The following is a 25607-nucleotide window of genomic DNA, read 5'->3' as shown; positions in this document are numbered from 1 at the left end:
AGGGCATTATCAGAAGAGAAATTGTGCTGCAGAGAAAACCTATATATACATACACAATGGAAAATAAACTGCAAGATTAACGCACGCATGTTTAAAACTGGAAAAATCACAGCCCTCCAAAAATTTCTCCACATTTGTTTTAAAAGCCCTCTGCACTCAACTAAAATTAAAATGATCTTAAAAGGATAATACTTGTAAAGTTTACTTAAGTCTTTTCAGCCACAGAGACTGCAATGTAAATAAATGTTCAGAGTCATTTTCAAAACAGAAACAGACATCTATTCTCCTGATAACATGCATGGTTAAAAGGTCTATGCAAGAAACATTGCTCTACATTCCCAATGACTAGGAAAAAAAACCTCGTCAATTTTTAGTTTGCAGATGGTCAAAGGATTTTGTATTCCAGCAGGAGTTCAAATCTGGATCTTTTCACCAACAACTACTGGATTTTCTTTTCTGATTTTCTCAGCATCAGCTTTGTAATTGTAAGAGCAATTGTGTACATCTGAGTAACGGTGTACACCACAGTAAACATTTCCACACCGGCATTCAAACCCCATAAGTCCCACTTTCTTCCTGCACATGAAACAGCGATTCTTTTTTTGTTTTGATTTTTCAAGAGACTTACTTTGCTCTTCAGATGACTGCTGTGCGGTTTCTGATCCTGAAGCTTGCAGGTCTTCTTTTGCAGGTATTGCTTTGTTCACAGATGTGCTGTCCACTTGGGAAGATGCTACAGATTCTGATAAGAGTGACTGATCTGATACAGGGCTTGGCTGCATAGACGAAGATGTAGAGTCTAATGCCAGCTGAGCTTCTGGGACACTGCCATCTGTGCCCTGAACTGGTAAAGACTCAGACTACTGACAGAAGGTGCAGGTGGGCTTATTCTACCATTACTACTATTCTGTCTCTGAAGATGTTCTTTATAACACATTGAACACATGCCATTTGTACGAGGGTTTCCATGAAATCCGCAGCCAGTGGAACAAAGTATAGGCACTTGGCTGTGGTTAGTTTCTTGAGCTATGTTCCTCCGTTGCGCACTCTGATGAAAGTATAGGGACTTTGGATTAGGGTTCCTACTGCACTGAGGATGCTTTGTAGTTCTTTCTCTGTAGAGCAGTCCCCACTTCCCTATGTCAGGTTGTCTTTCCTGCTGTTGCTTGGGCTGGCGGCGGCTCTCTCTGCCTGACGCGCTGCCCGCTGCCGCCGGTCGCCACTGGTGAATGAGGACAGGTGAGGCCACCGAACTCCTGCTCGCTCAGGCCCGGCCGCCACCTCCAGCCCCTCCGCCTGCTGTTTATTAAACTTTTCTGGTTGGTTGTTCGGCCTGTGCCGCGACCGCGGGGGAGAGCTCCAGGAATGGCCGGCACCCGGCGCTGACCTGATTATTGGGTTTTAAATGCTCAATTATTCTTCAAGGGTTACTTGAAAATACACAGGATGACAATATTAAACCTCAAAGGGTAGTTCATTAATTCTTCCGGAGTTTCAGATACTGGTCTTGGGACAAGATGTCTCGTCTCCAGGAGGTTACATGCAAGTTATAAAGCAAAGGAAAGGACTACAGAGTAATTTGAGGATGAGAACGATATTGTAGAATATATGCTCAAGTAGTTGTGAGAACTAAGGTAATGTTTATAGAGCTTTTAGCAAAATACTGGGCACATGTCAGGCACTCAGCCTCTGCTGGTTGCAATCCTTATTCTCTCAAAACAAGATCCAAATGGCAGATAGCTCCAAATGTTGCCACAGTCAAAGCCAGTAATACTATTCAGAGAATGTTATTCAGAAAGATGTTAAATCTCAGACTAAAAGCTTCATTGCTTCTGCCTTAATCAGTAAGGCCTATTCATGACCTCATACTTGTTCCTCACAAATTATGGTAATTAAGTTGAAAACTGGGTCCCTTGGCCTGGTAGAGCTCGTTTGGCTACAGAGAAGGTTCTAGATGTTAGACTGAAGAACATGAGGGGCTGAGAGTTTTTAGAGAGGCTTGGGAGAGGGGAATGTGTTGAGCAAAAGGAAATCATGGGACTGTCATACAGAGTGAAGTAAGTCAGAAAGAGAAAAACAAATACCGTATGCTAACACATATATATGGAATCAAAAAAAAAAAAGGTGCTGAAGAACCTAGGGGCAGGACAGGAATAAAGATGCAGATGTAGAGAATGGACTTGAGGACATGGGGAGGGGGAAGGGTAAGCTGGGACAAAGTGAGAGAGTGGCATGGACATATATACACTACCAAATGTAAAACAGATAGCTAGTGGGAAGCAGCCGCATAGCACAGGGAGATCAGTTCGGTGCTTTGTGACCACCTAGAGGGGTGGGAGGGAGGGAGATGCAAGAGGAAGGGGATATGGGGATATATGTATATGTATAGCTGATTGTTGTAAAGCAGAAACTAACACATCATTGTAAAGCAATTATACTCCAATAAAGAAGAAAAGAAAAACGGAAATCATGGGAAGTGTCCAGAAGCCGCATTTTGAGAACGGTACTTAGTTTAGTGTTCTTACCTAGAGCGGGTTACCTTCATCTGCCAGGACCACTGCCCGTGAGTGACAAAGTCCTGCTGGCCCTGGAAGTGCCAAAGGAGATTTCTCTGCTACCATGTGAAAAAAAAAAGCTTTCTTACTTGCGAAATTAAGCACGTTTGTCTAAATATGCAACACCTGACTAGGCCCTTTCTGTAGGAAAGAAAGCCATTCTCTCCTTGGGTTTTTCCGCTTCTATAAGAGGAGATGCTAAGGAATGCAGAATGGGGGGCAAAAAATTCTAGTTGCCTCCTGCCATAGCTCGGGAGGTTCATTATGTAGTAATGAAATGATCTCAGAGAGAAAACGATAAATCTAGGCCAAGATTTCAGTTTAAAGAAAAGGCAAGGGGTAGAGTAAGCGCTAGGTATATTTTCCAATGTAATGCTAATTGAAAACATTTCACTTGTGTTCAGGGACATTCACCTCTCACTGAAAGGTCGTTCAATACCTTCAAAGAGAGTTTTCTTTAAAACGGCACGTACCCATACTTCTAGCCAGAGACTTAAGTTCTTTGGATAGCTTTCAGCTGACAGCCTGTGTTGTTGAAAAGGCAGCTAGTGGCTACAGGTGTTGTGAAGGTAGATGAGCCCCAGCTGCTCAGGAGAGAAGTGGGGACGCGGAATGCTCCTAGGCAACCGGAAGGGACTTGGCAGCAGACGGTGGTTTGCCTGGTGGAAGAGCTTCCAGATCTAAGCAACAAGCCAGTGGAAGGAAATGATGCAAGCTGTGAGCTGAGCATCCAGGCTTGGCAGGTACACTTAAATTGTATTTTAGAAGGGATGGTAGAGGAGGATTGGGGGGAAGATGACGATGGTGTGCTTTGGAATCAGATAGCCTGTAATGCCTGAATCTGCCTCTCACTTGCTTGGGGCTTTTGAGCAAAGTGCCTGAGCGCTCTAAATCGCTTTCCTCACCCATAAAACGGAGGTGGGATATGCCTGCCTCTAGTGCGTGATAAATAAATGAAATAACACACAGAATGGGGTTATTGCGCTACGTGAGGAAGGAAGCCCTCACGGCTCCGAACTTAGAATCAGTTTCAGCTTTTCTCCCATCTCCAATATTGCAGGAATGAGAAGGCTAGCGCTAATTTTTCTTAATACTTGAAATTTCATTCTGTTTATCATTTTCTTTGACCGCATGTGTAGACTTGCTTATTGCTCAAGGTGAAAACTGACACAGAAAACGCCATATTGAAAGGAGACGCCCACTGTTTTTTCTTGGGCTTAAAAGGGAGGTCAAAAAGAGAAAGCCGGGCTTCCCTGGTGGCGCAGTGGTTGAGAGCCCGCCTGCCGATGCAGGGGACACGGGTTTGTGCCCCCGGTCTGGGAGGATCCCACATGCCGCGGAGCGGCTGGGCCTGTGAGCCATGGCCGCTGGGCCTGCGCGTCCGGAGCCTGTGCTCCGCAACGGGAGAGGCCACAGCAGTGAGAGGCCCGCGTACCGCAAAAAAATAAAGAAATAAAAAGAAAAAGCCTTTCCTTTACTGGTTCAGAACAATTTCCCCACATGGTCATATGTAAAGAATTTTAGGTTTCTGCATCCTTAAGTGTTCGATTTCAATTATTTTCCTTAAAACTAAATGGTATTTTCAAGAGAAAAAAAATTGCATCAAAAATATTGTTTTCTCCTCTTCTCAGATAGCATATTCCCATCTGAGTGTTTCAGTTGTTCTAAAGCCTTTCTATACAGATAATGGAAAAACTTGACTCTTAGATACCTTCACATTTTTATGAGTAAAACATGCATGACATCCTGGAATACCTTTGGGCTCATTCTTATTTATGACATGTTTTTGAGAATTTGAGTAAGACTCTAACATGAAAACAGAGTTTAATCATGACGTTGTGATTTTTAAGGCGAAAAGTACCTTAATTAAACATTGATCTGGATTTTTTTTTTCTTGGACAAATGTGAGATCACTTGTCACTTAATAAAAGAGGGGTCACTTTTCCAACAGCAGAAAAATCCCAGGAAGCTTTTCAGCCACTCAACCTGAGATAGAAAACCTTTGAGTGCTTTTCTATCAGCATCTACTACAGATTCTTTTCTTGACTCTTCCTTGAAAATCCTGTGTTTCCTAGGCTGAAATAGACCCTGTGCACAGCTGTTTGTGATTTATAGATGATCTTGGTGTTGAGAACTACCAGCAAGTCCCACAATTTTCTGTATTAAGACATCAGAGGTTACTCTCTAGATACTGCTGCCAATGCAGAGCATGGAGTATACATGGAAATAACTTATCCTGAGAATTATCTTTAAGTAAAGCTTCATAGAAGGCGGAGGAGTTTGTTTTCAGGTCTTCTTTCTGTATTAGAGGTTTTTAAACCAAAGTATCAGAATTGGGTTCCTGCCCAGCTGTCTTGAATCAGAGTCTTTGAGGCTAAGTCAAGGAATCCACAGATTTTTGTCTAATGAGCTGAATAAAATGAACCATCAGGTTTGGTATCCAATGTTCTAAAGTACAAATGAGTAAAAAATATCTGAGGCAAGACTAAAACATTTCTTAATAAGATGATGTGTAAAGTAAAATCAGACATCATGATTAAGATCTATGAAAGAATGAATCTGATTAACGCACAGCCTTTTGGCCTTAAGAATTTATAAACTGTGAGATTTACATCAAAATGCTTTCTTAGTAGTATAAGAAGGATATTCACTGTTGTCTGTGAAAGAAAAACAAATGTTAACAACAATTTAAATGTCCACAGAAGGAGATAAATTAAATACGATATGATAAATAGATGCTGTGGACTAGCATGCAGTACTTAAAAAGAAATCTGCGAGTAAAAAATATACAAGACAGGTTGTTGCTTCATAACCTCCTCAGGAGCTTCCTGGGTGTAAAAGGAAACAGCCTCCCCGCTCCCGACCCCCAGCAAGCAGAGGGCAAGAGAGACCAAAGAAAAAGGCAGACCCTTCCAGATTGCTAGGTGGTAGGTTTAATAAGCAAGAGAGCTTACTTAGAAGAAGCTTTGTCTTGTGTGGCTGCAAGACGAGTAGATCTCCATACTCACCAGCCAAAGGTGAAATGTTTATATAGAGCCCCTAACTGGGTTTAGTAACATACCCAGTCCTATTTCGAGGCTGTTTCCTTGGTGCAGTTTCTAGGAGCAAAGAACGCAAGCTGAACACACATCCCAAGACAGTGGAGGTGGGATGGGAAGCCTCCAGTGGCCTGGGTCCAGCCTGTAGTTCAACTGGCGGTCGAGTCTTCTTGATGACCTCCTCCCACACAGGTTTTTGGGTGTTACAGGCAAATATAAGATGAAAAAATGAATGGTTCTAATTATGTGAAAATTTAAATGATAATTTTCATTGTTATACGTTCATGTATAAAACCATAGGTCTGGAAGAGAAGGCACTAAATCAGTAATAGTGGTTACTTATGGAATGAAGTGGCAGTATTGAGATTAGGAGTTGTGCTCAAAGATTTATTTAGCCTTATCCGTGCTATTTCTGTTAAAATATTCACCTTAAATAAAATAACGTATTGCATACTTTATAATTTGCTTAGGTATATATAAAAAACAAAGTGGCGTAACTCTTGTAAAGTTACGGCAAACAAGCAAGCCTCATGGGGTATAACTATAAAGCATCTTATTTTTGTCTTATCACCTTGTTTTATGTTTTTTCCCACTTTTATTGAGATATAATTGATGTATAGTACTGTGTAAGTTTAAGGTGTACAGCGTAACGGTTTGACTTACATATATCATGAAATGATGCCTGCACGTTTTGTTAACATTCATTATCTCATATAGATAAAAAACAAATAAAAAATATGTTTTTCTTACAGTGAGAACTCAGGATTTTCTCTCTTAACAACATTCATATACATCAAATGGCGTTGTTAACTGTTGCCATCATGTTGTATATTCCAACTCAGGAAGGCAGGCTGGACAGCTTGTCCTTCATATAGTTCTGTATGGGAAACGTGTTACCGAACTCAACTTGGGTCCATCTGCCCTCATGTGGTAAAGCTAATCTACTAACACAGGGCTGTGGTGGAGGAAAGTGCAGCGTTGATTACGGGCGCCATACAAGGAGTCCAGGCAGCTCATGCTCTAAAAACCCAGAAGCCGCAGCAGATTTCAGGGAAGCATTTTTAAAGGCAAAATGAGGGAGGGAAGTCACAGGTTATGTGGTCAGCTCTGCACAAGTCTCTGATTGGTTGATGGTGAGGTAACAAGGGTGGTGTCACAGGGGTTAACATTATCAATCCTCAGGCTCCACTCTGGGGGCTGTGTGCCCATGGTCATCAAGCAGTTAACTTCTTCCATTTGGTGGGGGCATTGGCATCTGAAAAACAACTCAGGGACTGTGCATCAGATACAGTTATCTGTGTACTTCAGGGAGGAGCTAAAGATTCTGTGGTTGACATATGGCTGATTTACTATTTAAATTCTTACCAGTTCTCCTGGCCCAACTGCTGTTTTTGTCACTACATGTTCACACCCTTTCAATCATTAATTCTTTTTTTTTTTTATAATTTTAGCATCTTTATTGGAGTTTAATTGCTTTACAATGATGTGTTAGTTTCTGCTTTATAACAAAGTGAATCAGCTATACATATACATATATCCCCATATCTCCTCCCTCTTGCATCTCCCTCCCACACTCCCTATCCCACCCCTTTAGGTGGTCACAAAGCACCGAGCTGACCTCCCTGTGCTATGCGGCTGCTTCCCACTAGCTACTATTTTACATTTGGTAGTGTATATATGTCCATGCCACTCTCTTCGTCCCAGCTTACCCTTCCTACTCCCCGTGTCCTCAAGTCCATTCTGTATCTCTGCATCTTTATTCCTGTCCTGACCCTAGGTTCTTCAGAACCCTTTTTTTTTTTAGATTCCATATATATGTGTTAGCATACGGTATTTGTTTTTCTCTTTCTGACTTACTTCACTCTGTATGACAGACTCTAGGTCCATCCACCTCACTACAAATAATATTTCTTTTTATGGCTGAGTAATATTCCATTGTATATATTGCCACATCTTCTTTATCCATTCATCTGTTGATGGACACTTAGGTTGCTTCCATGTCCTAGCTATTGTAAATAGAACTGCAGTGAACATTGTGGTACATGCTTCTTTTTGAATTATGGTTTTCTCAGGGTATATGCCCGGTAGTGGGATTGCTGGGTTGTATGGTAGTTCTATTTTTAGTTTTTTAAGGAACCTCCATACTGTTCTCCATAGTGGCTGTATCAATTTACATTCCCACCAACAGTGCAAGAGTATTCCCTTTTCTCCACACTCTCCAGCATTTATTGTTTGTAGATTTTTTGATGATGGCCATTCTGACTGGTGTGAAGTGATACCTCATTGTAGTTTTGATTTGCATTTCTCTAATGATTAGTGATGTTGACCATCCTTTCATGTGTTTGTTGGCGATCTGTATATCTTCTTTGGAGAAATGTCTGTTTAGGCCTTTTGCCCATTTTTGGACTGGGTTTTTTGTTTTTTTGATATTGAGCTGCTTGTAAATTTTGGAAATTAATCCTTTGTCAGTTGCTTCATTTTCAAATATTTTCTCCCATTCTGAGGGTTGTCTTTTGGTCTTGTTTATGGTTTCCTTTGCTGTGTAAAAGCTTTTAAGTTTCATTAAGTCCCATTTGTTTATTTTTGTTTTCATTTCCATTTCTCTAGGAGGTGGGTCAAAAAGGATCTTGCTGTGATTTATGTCATAGAGTGTTCTGCCTATGTTTTTCTTTAAGAGTTTTATAGTGTCTGGCCTTACATTTAGGTCTTTAATCCATTTTGAGTTTATTTTTGTGTATGGTGTTAGGGAGCATTCTAGTTTCATTCTTTTACATGTAGTTGTCCAGTTTTCCCAGCACCAATTATTGAAGAGGCTGTCTTTTCTCCATTGTATATTCTTGCTTCCTTTATCAAAAATAAGGTGACCATATGTGCATGGGTTTATCTCTGGGCTTTCTATCCTGTTCCGTTGATCTATATTTCTGTTTTTGTGCCAGTACCATACTGTCTTGATTACTGTAGATTTGTAGTATAGTTTGAAGTCTGGGAGCCTGATTCCTCTAGCTCCATTTTTCTTTCTCAAGATTGCTTTTTAGTCATTAATTCTTCAGCCATGCTTTTGTGACTCAGGGGGCCTGGGAGACTACAGCTTTTCTACAAATAAGAGGCAAGCAGAGGACATAGTGGGAGGGCTCTGTCCTGGGAAGGCACCATAGGGTCCTACTCAGTCACACACATATCAATCCAGTGTGTCCTCAAAATACAGATGACACACAAAGTGATCTCCTTGAAGCCTCTCAAACTGAAATAAAGAGGAAGAAATCATTCTCTTCCCAATTCAGGGAAATGAGTGTTTGTAATAATAAGACCCAAAAGCCTCAACAAAAATCTTTTAATAACTTTGTATGGAGTGTATTCTATATAAATATTGCGTTATTATGTATACCTGAAACTTATATTGTAAGTCTTCTATCCTTCAGTAAAATTAAGTAATTAATTTAAAAAAATCTTTCTCTATTTCCTCACCCATAAATTTCTTACGCTTTTTTAGCATGAGTCAGGGGTTTGACTCATAAAACCTGTTTTGCCCCATGCTGGGCTTTTTAAATTATTAATTTATTTATTTTTTTTTTTTTTTTGCGGTACACGGGCCTCTCACTCTTGTGGCCTCTCCCGTTGCGGACCACAGGCTCCGGACGCGCAGGCTCAGTGGCCATGGCTCACGGGCCCAGCCGCTCCGCGGCATGTGGTATCTTCCCGGACCGGGGCACGAACCCGTATCCCCTGCATCGGCAGGCGGACTCTCAACCACTGCGCCACCAGGGAAGCCCCCTAATTTTTTTTTTTTTTGAAGTACAGTTTGCAAGTCTCACTTGGGGGTTGAGCTCCACACTCAAAAATGTGGACTCTGGTGTCCTCAGGCCTCATCTCAGATTTCTGTTTCAGATTCAGTTACCATAGTGTTGTCTTCTCAGGGGTGGCCTGAGCGTGTTTTCTTTTATGGGCCCATAGGCATGGCAGTGGGTGAAATAACACTAATCCATGCAAGAGTCTTAAGGGACAAAATATCAGTACTTCGTTCTCCCCAGTCCTTAGAGCCAGCAAGTTGGACTTCAAATGTAGGTTTTCTTCATTGATTCACATAGACAAATGCTTGAGGATATAAGTGGAAAGTTTACCTTTTCTAATCTTAAATCATTCTTGGAGCCAAATAAAACAGGACAAGGATGGGCTCAGAATTTGAATAATACAATAAAGCACAGGACTAATTTGCATATGTAGGTGAAGGACGGGGGCTACGAATGGAGGAGTTACTTAGGGAGAGATTGGGTGATTAATCAGAAGTGGTCAAAGGAGTTTCTGAAATGCTTGCTTGGGAGGAGGCCCTGAAGTCAAACTAAGGTTACTACCTAGAGCCTGAGGGAAAGCTGTATTTCGTAAAATCTTGGTGTTGTATATATATCTTTCTGTTTCATTTTTCTTTTTTCTAAAGAATATATATAAAATATAATATAATTGTGTAATATGTATGGTGTATATAGATCATGTATACATTATAAAATAGGCATATTCTTTATATTCCTTAACTTTTTAAAAAATATTTATTTATTTGGTTGTTCTGGGTTTTAGTTGTGACAGGCAGGCTCCTTAGTTGTGGCTCCAGGGTTCCTTAGTTTCAGCTTGCCACCTCCTTAGTTGCAGCACATGAGCTCCTTAGTTGCGGCAGGTGGGCTCCTTAGTTGTGGCATGCATGTGGGATCTAGTTCACTGACCAGGGATCAAACCTGGGGCCCCTGCGTTGGGAGCTCAATGTCCCATCCACTGAGCCACCAGGGAAGCCCCTGTATTCCTTAACTTTTTAAACTTTAATCTCTAAAAATCTGGAATAATGTAAAACAAGCATACTTGAAAAAGAAAAGAGAATATTGAAAACTGAACATAGAAATTATAATGAAATTTAAACAAAGTTTTTAACTATGGGAGTGTATAATAATTAGTGTTATATGAATGTCAAAGCAGAGAAATGTATTTGACTACAGGGTAAGAAAGGAAATAAACTGTAAAAGTCTTAAATAAAAATAAATATTCCAGGAATGGAAATGCTTTTGTCAGGTATCTGTGTTTACAATAATGTGTTTATACTCCTAGCAATGTTAATTTGAATAGATGCTTTAACTTTGAGTTGTCAGTGTAAAAATATCACTTGGTTTACGAGACAATCGACTGTCAAATACATTGCATAGATATGCTGGATGTTTTATAGCTTTGTCGTCTAGACACTAATTTTATCCTTAAGAATTATTGGAAATCAAATTTAGATAGTTTTCCTGAAAAGTGTAAACTTGTCTATTTATTGTGAGAATAGAAAAGTTGAAACCCATCTGTCAGGCAGTGGCACTTAGGAATTAACTTCAGACAATCAAAGATGAAGTTTTGCATGAGAGCATGCATTAATCTGACAGCTTTATGTCTAAAATAAATAACAATATGATATGATTTGGTGGAGTGGGATAGGTTTGTAAATAGTCAAACATTAAGAAACTAAATTTTCTTGTTTTACGGTCATATGGGTTTTTCTGTTTCCTTCTGAAAACTTTTTTCAGTTATGTATCTATATACTAAGATGTGTATAATTAATTATTTATTTGATGAATTGTGCTTTCAGTGTTTCCCTACTGTCTCATAAAAGCATCTGACACTGATTGGTTTTGCACTGTTTCATTTACTCAGAAGTTAGGTATATAGTTAACTCTTGCAAAGTGTTCTATAAATACCATCTATTAAAGAAGTTATCACAGCATATTTTTATCATTGGTTTGCTGGTCTCTCCACTCAAAAGGCAGTAACTGAGTCTAGGGCAGGGAATGTGTTTTATCTGTCTTTGTATCTCTGGCATAGAGGCATTCTGCTTGGTAATTGGTAGACAATCAGTAAATCAAATAATTAATGAAATAAATTAATAAATGAGAGTTCTGGAGTCTTCTCTCCCATCTCGCAGTCAGATGTAGTCCTCTCATTCCTGTTGCTTCCTATGCCAGTCTCTAATAACTGACACTGCTGCATGAATCATGGGAAAAGACACGAAATGTCTTTTCTCTTAATTAAGTGAACATTCCACAGTCTCTCCACTCTCCAGCAAGAGACAGAAGTGAAACCAAGATTCATAAATGATTAAGCACAGCAGTAAAATCTGCAGTGTTTTTTTTTCTGTAAGCCTAGCAGACGACTTGCTGAAATATTCTTATTTCTATGGCCTGTTGAGATAAGAGATTCAAGATTTCCTAATCTGCAAAATGAGAATAATGGTCATAGCATCTCAATAAAGTTGTTGAAATGATTAACATAGAATACACATAAAACATGGTGCATAGTCTGGTATTGTTAGGAGTGCACTAAATATCGATAGCTGTCATTTACTGAGACCTGACATTTTGATAGAGGAGTGCTTCAGATCAGGCTCCTGTTGAATGTGGGGACAGAAAGTCAGTAACGTAAACAAAATCATTCTGTTCTTAAGCTGTGTTGTGCTTTTTCAGCATAAACAAAGGGTTTTTGAAATTTTATTACTATAATATTTTCCCTCCCTTGTCTCTACATTTAATCTCCATTTATAATTACGACATTTTCAAGAAATCCCTAATAAGGACTTGAGGCTTTAATTATAAGGCATCTAGTGTTGTGTGCATGTGCTTTACATCTATTGTCATTATTTTATCCTTGGATCTGCAGAACTTTCATCTGTAACGTGTGTCTCATTCAGTAATTAATGTCTGATTATCTATTGTAAACAAAAAATCAATCAGTCTAAGAAATGGAAAATTTTATCTGAGCAAAATTTGAGGATTATAACCCCGGAAGAGCATCTCAGAAAGCTCTGAGAACTGTTCCACCAGTTAGAAACCAAGGCACAGTTATGTAAGATTTTTTGAGGTAGAGGGCTGTACATCAAATGATGTATTGACAGTTTACATAATCCAGATCTAAGTGTCAACCTGGTGGGTCACATGACCCCTTACAAGATCAAGAAGGAATGTTATCTCTTTAAGGAGTTGTCTTGATGCTGGAAGAACATTGTTCTTTATGGATGACAAGGTATTCCTGCTGATGGGGGAGGTTTGGTTGACGCATAAGGCAGATACACAGTGCACAGTAAGGGGGAGAGAGGAGGCCAAAGGGCAGAGAAGAATTTATGTTTAAATTTTTCTTGTCTTGCCATAAAATAGAAATTTTATTTCACACTATTCTGAGTGGGCCTTCATCCTAGGCACTGGGATATAGCAGTTAGCAAGGAAAGCAATAGGGTCCATAAAATAGAAATGTTATTTCACACTATTCTGAGTGGGCCTTCATCCTAGGCACTGGGATATAGCAGTTAGCAAGAAAAGCAATAGGGTCCATAAAACAGAAATGTTATTTCACACTATTCTGAGTGGGCCTTCATCCTAGGCACTGGGATATAGCAGTTAGCAAGAAAAGCAATACCTGTGTTCTCATTGAGCCTCCATTTCGTAAGCAGTAATAGGCATTAGACAAGTGATCCAAAAATGAACTGAATAGCTACAGACTGTGAAGAAAATAAAGTGAGAGAACTTATAATGGCACTGGTAGGAAAGGGGGCTTTACAGAATGAGAAGTTAGGGGAAGGAGGAGATTTCAGCCAAGAGCTAAAGGCTGAGAGTTTTCTCTCCGTAAAAGGAGTTCAGACTGTTGTCGAACCCAAGTTTATGTGCCCGGTTACAGTGCGGCCAAAGAAAGCAAAATGTCGGAGTTTGAAGGGAAACGGTTTATTGCAAAGGCCAAGCAAGAAGAAAGGGCAGCTCATGCTCAAAAAGGCCAAACTTCCCTATGGTTTGGGGGGAAAAGTTTTTATAGGCAAAATTTAGGGGGAGGACTGCAAGGCACGTGACCTTCCTGACTCGGTGGTGGGGAGGTAACAGGGTGGTGTTCCAGGAATCTAGTCATCGGCCTTCTGGTTCCACGCAGTCTAGGGTCCAGTGATTTTGCTCAGCCTGAAGTTACCAACCTCCACCTGGGTGGGGCGGGGGCCTTAATTCCTACAGAAGAGCTCATAGATCTGTACCAGATTGTGTGTATCCCTTGAGGAGGAGCGAGGACCCTGCTTTATCCCTGCATTATTATTTCTTGACTGCTTCTCCTTTGCTTCTGTATTCCCGCCTTTCCCGAATTTGTGTCTGAATCTGCCCTTTGGCACTCAGGGGTGGTTTAGGAGGCTGAAGTCTTTTTCCTACAGATAAGAAACAGGGGACGTGGAGACGCTTTTGTACCCAGGAGGACCCCACAGTACCCTGCTTGGTTTCAATCCCCCATTTTCTTTTATACCTCTCAATCTGGAGGGGAAAAGGTGTTGGACAAGAAAGGGAATAATGTTTTGGCTAGACAGGTTTATCATAAACTGGGCAGAGGCACTCGGTTTTAGGGGGACTTGGTTTCACAAATATTATCTTTCCAAACAGAAATCATTAAGTCAGAGGCTTTGAGGCAAGAACAGAGTCTGGAGAAGAGAAAATGGTATCAGATGAAGTGGAAAACATCTTGTTGACTTCTAGGTCATGATAAGAAAGTTGGATTTCATAGGCAGTAAAATGGGAAGCAATTTAATGTGTAAGCAGAAGAGTGGCATGATCTAAATAGTTTTTTAAAAAAATCAAACTGGCCACTGTGCATTAAATGGATTACAGTGGGGAGGCCAGTTTGGAGGTTAGTGTGATTGTGACAATGAGAACGTCTGGTGCGTGGGCTGGAGTAGCAAAAGGAACGGTGATTGAGAAGAATGGGAACACTTGTGAGATTCTGGGGGCAAGATCAATATCAGTAGTAGTGGATTCAATAGGGGAGGATATGGGAAACTAGAAATAAAGGATGACTTCTTACTTTGTTTTTGTTTTGCTTTTGCTTGATCACCCGAAGTAAAACTCATAGGCCGTCTCATTTTAGATCTTTAAAAAAGTCTCTGCAGGAGAATACGTGAGGATATTTTTCTTTTAATGTGTACTAGGTCCTCGCATTTATACCACATGTTGTAAGTGTTGTTTTCTCTTTAGGTAGATTGTAGGTCATTGTCAACAAAAATCAAGAAATCCGTCCTACCCTTATGCCAAGTTCATACTTTTGGTCTGAAGTTTATTTTTATCAAATTAACACACCTGCAAAGCTTAACTTTGTAAATCGAGTTTATTTTGAAAGGTAGTGTTGAATTATTTTCCAAATAAAGCAGCTTAAAAAAACGCAGATGTGGTCCTGTATGCACAGTGCTCTGAGTATGGTAGGATTTTTTTTTTTTAGCATACTAATGTTTATTTGGAGATGTATAAAAAATATGCAGTTCTACAAAACTTTAAAGATTTTTCAGATCCCTGCTAAGTTTTTTTTAGACCCTTTTTTTCTAGAAAACAATAGGTTCGATCAAATTTATCCTAATATTTCAATAACTAAGATACCACTCAGAAATATTTTAGACATTTGAAATCACAGAATGAGTAAAATGGGAGGAAGAGCTTTATATGCCTAAGACTGTCTCCGTCTATAGGGGAGTTGGTTCTCCAATTTTTAGCAAAAAGTCTACACTGACAAATTGTCGAACCACCATTAATATAAAAAATTTGGTCAATCCTTGACATCTTTAATGCATACTTGATAAGAAATATATCCATAACATTGATATTTTAGCAATAGTTTTATCTGATGGTGTATAGAAAGGAGGCCAAGGTTATATTGTACTACATTCAGTTTTAACTTTACTGAATACCACAAAATTTCCCCAGCCAGCATTACAATAGAAGTCAGCTTGTTGCCCTTTTACTTCTGTATAACACAATATCAAAAACATTTTATCTGCCAATATGTGATTCTGGTGACCTTTGACATTTTTGAGCATATATTCTCATGCATCATCAGAGGTTTCATGCCAAACCAATAACACACTTCTCTGTTGTTTTCAAATGCCTCCTGTATCATAAGGTTAATGATCAATAAAATGCACTGACATGGTTCTTTTTGCTGCCGTACCTCATTATTTCTCTTTTCACTCAATCTCCACATGCTTTTAATAGTTCCTGAGTAGCTTTTGTTTTTTCATTTAATAAAGAGTAACAATGTGCCATTTTCTCTTTATAAAATAACAGTCTCTCTGATGGGATTCTATCCGGGGGAACCAGTTGTATTCAAGATGCCTTTCATTTGACCTAGGACAGTGTTTAACTCATCATTTGACAGTTGTGTGCCTTTAAAAATTAAAAGTCTGTGTGAGATCTCCAATTTGTATGAGTTTGCACGAGGTTATAGAATTCACGTAAATGCTGTCTGGCTTAGGGGACTAGGAACTAGCGTTGGATCCTAAAAAGTGATCTAAAACAAGCCTCAGCGAACAGGACCATTAGGTGAAATCTGGCCCACAGCTTGTTTTTGTAAATAAAGTTTTACTGGAACACATCCATTCCTGTGCGTTTACTTATTGCCTCTGGAGGCTTTCATACTACAATGGCAGAGTTGAGAAGTTGCAGCAAAGACCACGTGGCCCTCAAAGTTGAAAATATCATCTGGCCCTTTACAGAAAAAAAAGATTGCTGATTCCTGATCTAAATAAAATTAAGCCTGTTTCTTTTGGAAGCTACGCAAACCAGAAGGTTAAGTTTTGATTTCAAACCTGAAGATAACATCACACATATTACAAATAGGGATTCACTTGGCCAAATTCTTCCTTTTTTATTTTTACCATACACTAGGAAGGTTTTCAGAAATTATGGTAGGTCATTTAAACAGTAGCTTCAGGTGTTTCTGAAGTTAATAACTAAGGGCTTTCCAAAATCTGAGCACATAAAATAAATCTTATATAATATTTAAAATGTATATAACTTGGTGTTTTTGAGGATACATCCTGTACTTTGAGTTTATTAATATTTACAATCATAGATCACTTAATTGTTGAAATATAACTAGTGTCTATCTCTTTTTTTAAAAAAAGAAAGCAACGTTTATTTGAATTTTAACTCATTTGCTCAACAGAATTTGACCACCTTTTGTAAGCTAGGTGCCACTCTAGGTGCTGGGAAACACATCCAGTGAACAAAGCAAAAAAAAAAAAAAAAAATCCTGCCTTTGTGGAGTTTACACTCTTGCGAGATTTTATGACAGGAAGTAGTGATTAAGCCTAATACTGCTTTTGTTCTGTTAAAATCCCGAGACTTGGCTACATCAGAGTATTTTTTTCTTGGTGTTCTAGTAAAAGAGCATTGTGTTGATTAGAGAAGTACCTTGATCCCAAATAATGGATCCCCCTTTGTTTAAGATATTGATATTTAACCTTTATTCATCTCAGACACTTTAAGGATCTTTTGAGAGCAGTGGTCCTTTCCTCAGGAGGGAACAATCCATTTAGTCCTTTAAATCATAATTTTACACATAATTTCCAAAAGCACAAGGACCGTCTCTAGTCCATCCACAGAGCTAAAAGCTATTAACCTAGACCAGCTCTTAGATAAGTTAATAGGATTAAGGATAATGTGCTATTAGATATTTATAGAACTATTTTAAATATATAAATCTATTATACATTTTATTCATTCAGTGATTGATTTACTCCACACGTTTTACTAAATACTAATGCTCTTAGGTGCCAGACACTGTGCCAGGCAACACTATTATTCTCAAAACATTTTTTTTATATGATTGGTTTTATGACACAACCTGTATGTTAAGGAATCAATGGAGCATCGTGACTGAACCAACTTTTTTTTTTTTTTTTTTTTTTTTTTTTCTGGCTGCGTTTGGTCTTTGTTGCTGCACTCAGGCTTTCTCTAGTTGTGGCGAGTAGGGCCTACTACTGTTCCTTGCGGTGTGTGGGCTTCTCATTGCGGTGGCTTCTCTTGTTGTGGAGCACAGGCTCTAGGCATGCGGGCTTCAGTAGTTGTGGCTCGCGGGCTCTAGAGCGCAGGCTCAGTAGCTGTGGCTCACGGGCTTAGGTGCCCTGTGGCATGTGGGATCTTCCCGGACCAGGGCTCGAACCTGTGTCTCCTGCATTGGCAGGTGGATTCTTAACCACTGTGCCACCAGGGAAGTCCCTGAGCCAAATTTTATATAAAGTTTACAAGCAAACATTTGTGCATTTACTAAGCATCACCCCTTCTAGTTTCTATCAGGACTTAACTAAACAAGAGGAAATTTGCTTCTTATATTTATCAGGACTGAAACAAGAGGATTTGGCTATGTAATTGTTAGAAACCTATATTTCATACAAAATAAGTAGAAATAAAAATAAACTGTGGGGTTACTTTTGTTGCATTCCAATGTGTTTCCTTTGTGGAGTGCAAGATTATACGTAAGACGAAAAGAAGCAGCTTCATTCACTGAATTCCAAAAGACAAGTCGTTGAACCCCTTGTATGTCTGCCAAGTATCTGTAATAATTTGAAACACCGTATTAAATATTGCATATTTTAATTAACATAGTTTAATTTTTCCAAGTGGCATTGGTAAGTTTTAATGTAATAAGCATTACCAACTTTAGATCAGGTCTTGTGAGAGCAGGTGACACCAGAATTATAAGTAGAGAGTTGTCTGCTATGAAATTACGCATTGATTTAAAATCAACACACTCAAGGATCTTATGGTTACAAATGAGATTTTAGTCCCAGAACAGCCTCTTTGTGACTTAATCTTTACGTACATGTATTATTCTTATCCATGATTAAGTACTATAGGAAATGCAAAACTTTCCTTTTGAGGTTACTAACTTCTTGCAACTGTAGTCCAGAGAGATTGTCACTTACCAAGTGATAGAGTTTTTTAGTATAGAAACTAGCATAGAATACAAGTCTCCGTGTGAGCCTGTCAATAAACCATTATCGCTTAAAATATAGAAAGAAAATTATTGAGCTTCAATAAAAAGAAGATCCATTAACAATGGGAAGATTAAGATATGTTAAATTTCTTCTTTAAATTTAGTTATGAGATAATCCATGTCATCTATAATAGTTTTTCCCCAGATGAATTTTAGCAAGGCATATCATTGAACTCTAAAGTTTAACTAACTGAATGGATAATGAAAAACTTACCCTATGGTTCCATTTCTAGTAATATATGAGCAGATAAGGATCTAGCACCAGTCTTTCTTCTGAAAACACTAAACAAAATGGAAAAGAAAAGAGATGCATATGTAGTCTAACAAGAAAGTAAAGAAATTCGGGCTTCCCTGGTGGCACAGTGGTTGAGAGTCCGCCTGCCGATGCAGGGGACATGGGTTCGTGCCCTGGTCCGCAAAGATCCCACATGCCGCGGAGCGGCTGGGCCCGTGAGCCATGGCCGCTGAAGCTGCACATCTGGAGCCTGTGCTCCGCAACGGGAGAGGCCACAACAGTGAGAGGCCCGCGTACCACAAAAACAAAAACAAAAAAAAAAAGAAAGTAAAGAATTTAGAGCAATAGCTAAATGAAGGGAAGAGCCTGAGAACAATTGGAACACTGCAGCCCGCTTTCACCTTGAGGGCACGTGGGAATCTCAGTTTTACTGAGTACCGTTTCTTGGTATTTCACAGGACTGGGGAAGGTGCTACTATGGAAGAAAAAAAATCCTAAGGCTGCGCCAAAGTGAGAAAACCAAAGCAGGGATCCTCTTTTCTTATAGCTGGAGCTCAAAAGTGCTATACTCTCCATCTAAAGGTGAATTAGAAGGAACTGTGAATTCACATGAAAATCGGGAAATTGCCTATAACCAGAAGCTGATATTTGAACAAGTCTGCGACATAAGTTCATACTATGTGGTCAGTCCCAAAACACTTCAAGCCAGAAATTTAGATATGTGTTTCTCATGTAGGAGTACATTTAAGACCTGTGGCAGGACCAGATGACAAAATCCTCCCAGGAGGTACCCACCTGCGTCTCATGGCTCAAAGAAGTTTCGTACGTAAGTTTACAAACGAAATGAGCAGAAAGCAGTTAAAAATCGATAAACACATAGGAAATAAGGCACCATGAGTGAAAGCCGGAAGAAGTAAGAGAAACAACAATTAAACTCACCTTTCTTATAAAGTGTGTCAGTTTTCATCTTGGGATAAAAGTCATAACTCATTACCTTAGAAAACGCTTGATTATCTTATAGCCATAAACATTTCTTCACTCTTTTTTCCTTAGAATATGCAATGCTACTGTATACTGGTAAGGTAGTATTTATTGTAACATACTTAAGGAAGGTTGGGAATGGTGCCACATCAGAGAGGCTACCATTCCTGGGAGACGACTATTCTTTCTTGTTAGGGAAGAAGTAAAAAGGCTAAAAACATGGGCTCAAAATCAGACTAAGTTCTTTTACCCTGTAATATGTTTGCTCAAGGTCCCAACTAGCAGTGTATTTAAATTTGAACCTTTACGCTGTTCATTTGCAAAATAGTCTTACAGTATCCATATTCCCAATACCCATAATGAGTTGCCGTGGGAATTGAGACAAAACATGTAAACGTTGTATCCCAGTTCAGCATATTAATTCGTTGGTTCTTGTTAGCTGTATTACCTGTTCCTCCTTTTCCTGGGCCACTCCCATGAGACAGAATAACTTGCTCTCCTGTACCCTACAGAGGAGAAGGATCGCCTGTTCCCACCTTTATCAGGTTTAAGGCTCCTCAGTTTCCAGGTGGGTGAATTGGGCCTTTAATCCGTGCCTTTGGGTCTGTGTTACATAATTACTCACTAGGTCTCAGGAAAATCTGAGGACTCATCTGAGACTCACCTGTCAGCTAGCAGTATAGTTTCACTGACTCGAGTAATCAGATATCAGAGCTTTTCAAGTGCTTCCTCATGACCCTCCCATAAAAGGGATTCAGCGGCACCTGCTCAGTGTCTCTGGCATTTTGGTTTCTGCATTCTCTGACAATGCGAACCCCGCTTTCATGGCCTTTGAAGTATTCACGTATTTGCTCACTCTCTGTGTGTGTAACCGAGGTAGAATTGCCACCATCACCTGCTAAAACCCCACCACCTCTCCTTTCCCTGTCCACGTCCCTGTGCCTCGTACCGAGCACTGTGCCCCCAAACACCACCTCACTGCATTCGCCCCCTGCGCAGATGCCTTCGTCACCCAGAATAGGCCCAGCCAAGCCGCTTTCCCGTGTGGATGACAGCTTCACTCTGCTCGGGTTCAGACACCCCTGTGATAGACCATCTTCCACATGGATGCCCTCTGAACCCCTCCTGGGCTGTAACTCCCCACAGTAGGTAGCCCTCCCTACCCTGCTAGGACTCCGACACACTAGGCCAGGCTTCCTCCTCCAGCCCATCCCAGACTTGCTAATGAAGACCCCACCTTAACTCTGATATCTGATCTCTGGTCACCCTTGTACCTCCCGTCCCCTGAACCCCTCCTGGACACTTAACCTTGCTCACTTCCGTCTAATGACTTTAGGCCCGAATTGTCTGAGGAGGGAATACCATGCTAAATTTAGTCATAAGGAAAGTTAGGCTTATCAGCTCCTCTTGGGAACAAAATAAAAGGGCCTTGGTATCTTGAATTCTAGAATATACCATCTTCTACTTGCTGAAGTCTCCCAAGTATTGTCCGAGTGTTGAAGTCTCCTTTGTCTCTGAGGATGTTAGTATAAGACAGAATTTACAAAAGTGAATGCAAGATAATACACAGAGTTCATTTCCACAAATACATGTATATACCGCTCTCAAAGAATCCCAGATTTTTGAAAATTAATTTACATTTCCATGATGTATACAATTTCTTATTAGAAAGAACTGCAGGATAGAATTACAAGGTTGACTTAACAGGAACTGATATTTGAGATTTGCTAGCGGATTTATCTGAGAAATGGTTTATCTCATAACACTTTTCACTTTGTCAAACACCCTAAGATCTAAAGATTATGTGAATAATAAACACCTTGCTCACCATGTCCCTAGAATAAGCTTTTGAAGATGAAGCTCTTTAGAACTTAACTGGACAGTATTCTCCTGGGTGCTATAAGGAAGGACTTCTAAGACATTTCAATATGCTTGTTTTGGGACATAAAGATCATGACTGAGTGAAGGAGGGTGACTCCCAAGAAGAAGCTGAAATCACTGTGTGTCAGGTAAAATGAACAATGCCCTTTAGGCATATTTCTGGTGTTTTACATAATACAGAAAAAGTCAAACCATTCTTAACATGTCCTCCTAAGGTAAGAAGCAAATATAAGTAAAAATACTGTCTTCTCCCTCTCCCAACTTCTTCTGAGAGCAACATTTTAAACTCGGCTATATTTCTATGAAATTTTCATTTGTAGCTAAGGCTGTTCAGTCCAGATATAGGAACTGTCAATATCCAGGATTTTCATGAATTACACACTTCTTCTCCTGGGTAGAAGAGAAACCATTTGCAAACCCTGTTCATTACATTACATAATTCCACATGAAATACCTAGAATAATTCTCTTTTTATTACTCAGAGCTCATTAAGGAAGACAGGTGCATTAAAACAATACACATACAGTGAGTGGTATGGTTTTCACCTTAAAATAAGTAAACACCTACTTGAAACCTTTTATACCATTGGTTTGGCATCCCCATTGGCTCACAAATATAAGTTAGGCTCTTAGTCAGTTTCACTCACGTACAAAAAGACCCCAAAAAAACTCTATTTGAATATTTCCTGACTTTTTTTGGAAACATAATTCCAGTGTTTTAATGTAAGTTTTCAGCAGCTTTGCTATATTTTATTTTGGCTCAAAAGAAGACGGAGATTTTTCACATTCTCATATAAATATGATATCATAAGAAACAGTCCATAGGATTTATTAGAACTTCATAGGTGATACCTTTTCTAAATAATTTACAGTTGAAAAATGAACTGAATATCTGGGAGAACTGATCATTTTTAAAGACATTTCACTGCAAGTAGACAAGTGGCTATAATTCTCAGTAGTTGCATTTAGTCTGAGAAGATGATTCTGTCTTTGGAGACTCAGCTACATATGTCTCGAAACGCCAAAGATCATGCATGAAAGCTTTTTTGAGGGTGGTCTTTCAGATATGGGTAGTTAATTCAAATCTTTAATTTCATTGAGACATAGGATGCCATGAATATTGTGAAATCTTACACAGATAAGAGTAATTCAGAAAATATCACGTTTTGTTGTCAAGAGCTCAGGTGGGAGATCACGTACCCTAAGATTCAAGTCTTAGAAATGCTACTTACCAGCTGGATGACACTTGGGCTTTTGACTTGAGCATAAACTAACCTTCAACTTGTTTGACTGTAATTAACAAACAAACAGTATATTTATATGTTTATACTATAAAAGTAATATATATATCTATTTATAAACACAGGTAGATAAATATAGCCTGGACATAAACATAGATATAGATACATAAATATAGATATATGTTGCCTCTTAAAAGTGGTTAAGTTGTAATGCACTGTAAAGAATTTACCATAATGGGTAGAAAATATAAAGCAATTTCTCAGAGTGTAGGTCTTATAAGTGATGAGGCAGAAGGCAGCGTGAGTTTGCCCAATCAGGGGTTAAAATAGAAGGAAAATGATCCTTTGTGTTAAAGAAACATGTTTTACTAACCATGGCCAATTTAGCAATTTATATTAAGATACTCTTTTTCAAATGTGACTTTGGTATGAAGCTGTACTGTCCTTCAGTGGAGGGAGAGAATATCTCCCAGGCTGGCACAGGGAAAAGCAAGGTGTATATACAAGTTGAAAAGATGTAATGATTTTCTTTGTATAGTATGGATACCTTTTGGTGCCGAGGTAATATTCTGAGAATTTTGCTTATTGCTTCACGCTAAAAGGAAAGGTAGATTTCATAGATAGAATTCACTGGCTCTGCTGATGACATCTGAGCACATTGGTGCAGGAATTGTTACAGAGCTGATTGTTGCTAGAATCAATACTATTTATCATAGGGTTTAATCCCATAGAAATCATTAACTAGGGTGCCAAGCAACTAGAGTGAAAAAGTAAAATATATAAAGAAGTCTCCAGAGAAAGAGAGAGCTACTGTTTGCTTTGATTATTGATCCCTTTGAGCTTAACCTCCTCATCCAGCCTCCAGTCAGTCATCTGAGCAGAGCCAAATGGAAATCGTTTATGTTTATTTCTTTTGGTTTCAAGATGTAAACCAAGTCAACCATACAGTCAAGTTTGCTGTTATGTGGGCACTCATGGATTGGAACCGGAAAACCATTAAAAAAATAAAGAAAGCAGTTCCTAGGCTAGCTCAAAGTCCTTCTCTGGGGATTCATGATCTCTTTGGTTCTGCCTCCCAGGCCTCTGAAACCAAAGCCTAAACTCTCCCCTATGCCGTACTGCTTCTACAGATGTTAATGACCAACGTGATTAAGTTTAATTTTTCTGAACGCCAGACTTCAATAGTGAGATCCACATACCTGTGCTCTCTCCTTGTGCATGCTGGTAGGCATCGAGAAAAGCTGAACTCTTGATCTCCCCAGTCTCTGAACGTGGAGGAAGAGCCACCACCACTCCTATCCTTATAACACCCTCTACTTCCATCCCACGTATTCACTTCACCACCAAATAATCTTGATTATTTTACTTTCCGAATGTATATCAAATCTGTCTGTGTTTTTCCACGTTCACTACCATTATTTTATGTCAAGCCACCATCATGTCTGGCATGAAGTATTAATAACTACAAGGGTTGGTTGTTTCCCCCTGTTTTTCTTCTCCAATCTGGTCTCCACACTGTGGCCCAAGAGATCTCTTTAAAAATGGAATCTGCTCATGACACATCTAATGTGTAAGTCTTCAGATCTTTTCTGTTGTTCTTAAATTTTCAACAAGGTCACGAATACTGTAACCTCTTCGTCCTTCCCCCACCTCGCCCACCCTGGCCACGTAGCACCTTCTTTCTCTGCTACCCAAAGTAGTTTCCCAAGTTAAGGCCTTCTCAGGCTCTTCTTCTTGCCATATGATTCCCCAGTTCAAATCTGACCCACTCATATCTCCTCTCCTGGAAGCCTGTAATTTCCCTCATATTACATGTGTCATGAGGGCAGGAGTTACATTTTGTTCATTTGTAGCCCTGGTACCCAGCCTAGTACCTGGTACAGGTGCTTAATGATTTGAGTGAAGGAGAGAGAAAGAAAAGAGAAGATGATAGATATTTTTAGACCATTCGCTTCAAATTTAGGAGCTTTTTATGAGGGACACGATTTGTTTCTCAAAGGACCAAATGGAGAAAAGCGAGTAAATTTAAACTGGAGTAATTTACACATGAAGAATTTAGCCAACAGAGACAGGAGGAAAATCTGTCGAAGATTTGACTAAGACATTCCCCTGGATATCTGTATTGGTGCTGCTTTAGAACATCTTGAAACCCAGTGATTGTATAAAAACATATGGTGATGATAAATTCTTATGCGTTCATTATTATGTCATATAGTTATGTATGAGACAACTTTCAAATTATTGTTGACATTTTCATCTCGTTGAATCGTTGAGATGGCCGTGTCCCAAATCAAGAATCCTCATCTGCTGTCAACACTGCAGCTCTCTAAAGGTACAGAGAATGCCCTGAATTTGGTGCACTCCTATTAATGGTGGAGTTCCCCTCTTAGATTCCTTTCTGATCTTTGACACAGTTGGACAAGTCTGGATGATTTGAGAGCCTCAAGAATTCACAGAAACTTGGAATAATTTTTCCATGGTAAAAAGCCACCATTACTGGAATGAGCCTAAACCAACTTGTCAACTCTTTTCTTTAATCAAGAAGAATCCTTAGTATGTCTCCCATTTCCCCTCCTCTCTCCTGATAAGGTGGGGTGTGACTGGACAAAGAAGTTCTGGTTCCTAATGTGTTTTGCTTTCGGCAACCAAAGGCGATGATCAATTGGAAAGGTTTGGGAGGTCCCCTACTAGGCCAGTTATTAACGTCTCATTGCTAAGTTCATGGGTGGGTTGAAAGGAGTGTGGGTAGCGAAGGGGAGGATTTACTTGTTTCAATGGAGTGACTACCTGTACAAAAGTGTTTTTATATTTTGACAACCAGTATAGATAGTGTTACCAGCAAAGTATCCCTTCTGACCCAGGCTATCCCTAGTAATTATTTG

The 25607-nt window shown here is 39.4% G+C and overlaps 1 pseudogene; it reads right to left on the bottom strand.

Moving 5' to 3' along the window:
- Positions 1-413: 413 nt before the first annotated feature.
- LOC132432922 (AN1-type zinc finger protein 6 pseudogene) lies at positions 414-24048 on the bottom strand (annotated as a pseudogene).
- Between the last annotated feature and the right edge of the window lie 1559 nt (positions 24049-25607).

The sequence above is a fragment of the Delphinus delphis genome, chromosome 10 (genome assembly GCF_949987515.2).
Source record: "Delphinus delphis chromosome 10, mDelDel1.2, whole genome shotgun sequence".
In the NCBI taxonomy this organism is placed as follows: Eukaryota; Metazoa; Chordata; class Mammalia; order Artiodactyla; family Delphinidae; genus Delphinus; species Delphinus delphis.
Note: the sequence above shows the minus strand (reverse complement) of the source record. Positions and strands in the feature narration are given on the sequence as shown.